The 2,712-nt window shown below is 37.7% G+C and overlaps 1 long non-coding RNA gene across 1 annotated transcript; it reads right to left on the bottom strand.

Moving 5' to 3' along the window:
* Window positions 1-387: 387 nt before the first annotated feature.
* On the bottom strand, window positions 388-1,583 carry LOC132143107 (uncharacterized). The gene is made up of 4 exons (XR_009434193.1): window positions 1,403-1,583; window positions 1,177-1,261; window positions 794-921; window positions 388-673 (listed from the first exon to the last, which is right to left on the bottom strand). It is a non-coding gene; the product is annotated as an uncharacterized LOC132143107 (long non-coding RNA).
* Window positions 1,584-2,712: the final 1,129 nt, after the last annotated feature.

Genomic DNA, 2,712 nt, shown 5'->3' on the forward strand with positions numbered 1-2,712 from the left:
GTTATCCCTCAAGTGTTTGTAACAATAAAGCCCATGGCACCATCTTGTAATGCAAAATATTTAACTTGTAACTCCCTTTATTTCACAAAAAATTGGTATATTATATTTGTCACAAAAAAAAAAATAAAATAACTGTCTGGTGTACTGATGTCCCAGATGTTATTAATCCGATCAAAAATGTTTATGTCTTAAGTAAAAAATAATCCCAATAATTAATATGTGGTTTTGCCAAGTCTAAAATAAACATATGAGCCTACCTAGTAAAATGATGTATTTACCAAGAATCTTCAGAACACAATATTTACCATATTTATTTTATTGAAGCATAGACTATAAAGTTGATAAAGTTAAAATAATTGATAAAGGAAAATAATTATCATCAAAAATACATTAACCTCATATATTAATCAGTTCACACAGATGAGTGATGAAATGTCCTTAAAAGTCACACAGTCCCATCCAGTCAACTGTGATACAGATCATGTGATACATATAAGACATGTGATACTGTTTCAGAAAATAATGATTCCTTATCATCACATCTAAACTGGTTTCATCTCCCCATCATGATCTTCTTCTCTCGTGTCTGGAAACAGTTTGTGGCTGATATCCAGCACTGATGTGGTGTAGCTTTTTCTCAGGCAGAGGATCTCTCAGTCCTAAGATCCCTGACCTGGTCAAAGTGAAACAAACAATCCAGATGAAGTTGTTTAATGGACAGAGAGCTCAGCTTATGTTCTGCGTGATTTTAGCAGGGTGAGCAACTATGACCCTTGTAGTACTGTACACTTACCATTCTTCAAGCTGTTTTAAGACCTTTTGAGAAGCTTTTTCTCTGAAGACAATTTTCCACATCCTCTTCTTTCACTCCTTTCAAGAGCATCACTTGGTCAAAACCCCTCATTTGGCTGATGACATCATCTGTACAAATTAAAATACTGCAATAAAAATTTAATTCAGCAAGAATTAAGACAGAGGACTTGCTCATGAGACTGCATTAGCATGTGTAGTTCTCAGAGACTGGAGTTTTTGCCTCTAGAATTCATCTGTTGTTGCAGTAAATGCTGTAATTGTAATAGTATAAAAAAAAAATCAAGGCTGACATGAACAGTCCTGTGAGAGATCATCATAAAGTGCTGTAACACATAACACAGCATTGCTTCAACACACACATACCAGTGGACTTCTGTTTGTTTGAGCACAAGATGGCCATCTTCATTCCTCATCCTGAGCAAATAATTTCCTTGGTCTTCCTTCTCTTCTGTAACAAGATAATCTCTACTTACTCTGAGTGCAATTAATATTGCTCATTAAACATATAATTAAGTTATTTTAAAATAAGATTCAGACCAGAGCATCTGATGAGTAAATGTTGATTCAAAAAAATTCTAAACAAATGTACCTGGGAAGAGCTGATCATGGCAAGATCCACTGAGTCTCAGTAATAGCTCTTTTAGTTTTTAGGAAGGTTTGTGAGGGTTGGCTCTTAAAAGAGCTGTTGAGCTCAAAATTGTAGACCTGAAAAAGAAGAACAGCATTATCTGCAAACAATCCTGTAAGACAGAAAGAAAGGAAATATTATTAATTACGTGCAACTTACATTACATTGGGTTTTGTTTAGACCATAAAAGCAGCCTCAGTAAAGATGCTGTATAATTAAATGTTAAATGCATCCATTATTGAAAGCAAGTAATTAATAGCAAGCTATAGTCATATGAATTCTTTTGGTAGTGTCAGATGAGACAGTCCTGGGACTTGTACAATATCATACAAGTGTTAAACTGAATTATTAAGACTGTGATGTACGACTGTGTTTGGTGTTCATTTTAAGACTTTGACCCTGTCCAGATACCCACGCTTGCAGTCTTGGCCACTTGAGAGTGTGTGTACATGACAGTGCACAAGATTGTCCCTGGTCTGTATCCTGTTTTGGAGTATCATGTTTTGGAATAAATCGTCAGACTTTTTGCCGAGATCTCACAAGAGGTCACGGAAAGCTTTCCAATGTACAGTATGTGAAATATTGATAATAATAATTAGATATTAAAAATCTCTGTAAACACATAAGTGTGTCCCATAAGGCAGTGGCTCCCAATAGTGGCCATGGAGAACACTGCACATTTGAGATGTCTCCCTGATCAAACACACCTGATTCAACTCATCAGCGAAGACTCCAAGACCTCAAAAGTGTGTTTGTAATATAAGAGAGACACCAAAACCGTGCAGTGTTGGGGTTCTCCAGGATCAGGATTGGGAAACACTGGTCATGAAAAGTTCGACACACACTTGTGGTCATCATGCTCACTCGAACACTAGGCCAACTACAGGAAAGACGTCAAATAAGTAATCAAGTGGTCAAGTGCAAAGATGGCAAGTGTGGGTATTTGGACAGTGCAACAGTTTAATTTAAGAAACAACAAATGCTGCACAAATGATAACAGCAGGAATGTTTGATAAAAGGGACAAACTATCACAGACTTACTGCTGCAAATGTATGCATGAAATGAAATGTCTGTCATTCTAATCCTATGGCGGGCCATTTGGGACAGGCAGCAACACTGAATCGCCTCATGAACCGTTTCTTTTGGCCGGGCATTCATGACAACGTGCGCAGGTGGTGCGCGTCTTGTCCGGAATGTCAGTTGGTGAACCCACCGGCCGGCCCAAAAGCGCCTTTGCGCCCTCTTCCCTTAATGCAGGTCCCCTTCGAGA

Source organism: Carassius carassius, chromosome 7, assembly GCF_963082965.1.
Source record: "Carassius carassius chromosome 7, fCarCar2.1, whole genome shotgun sequence".
Classification (NCBI taxonomy): Eukaryota; Metazoa; Chordata; class Actinopteri; order Cypriniformes; family Cyprinidae; genus Carassius; species Carassius carassius.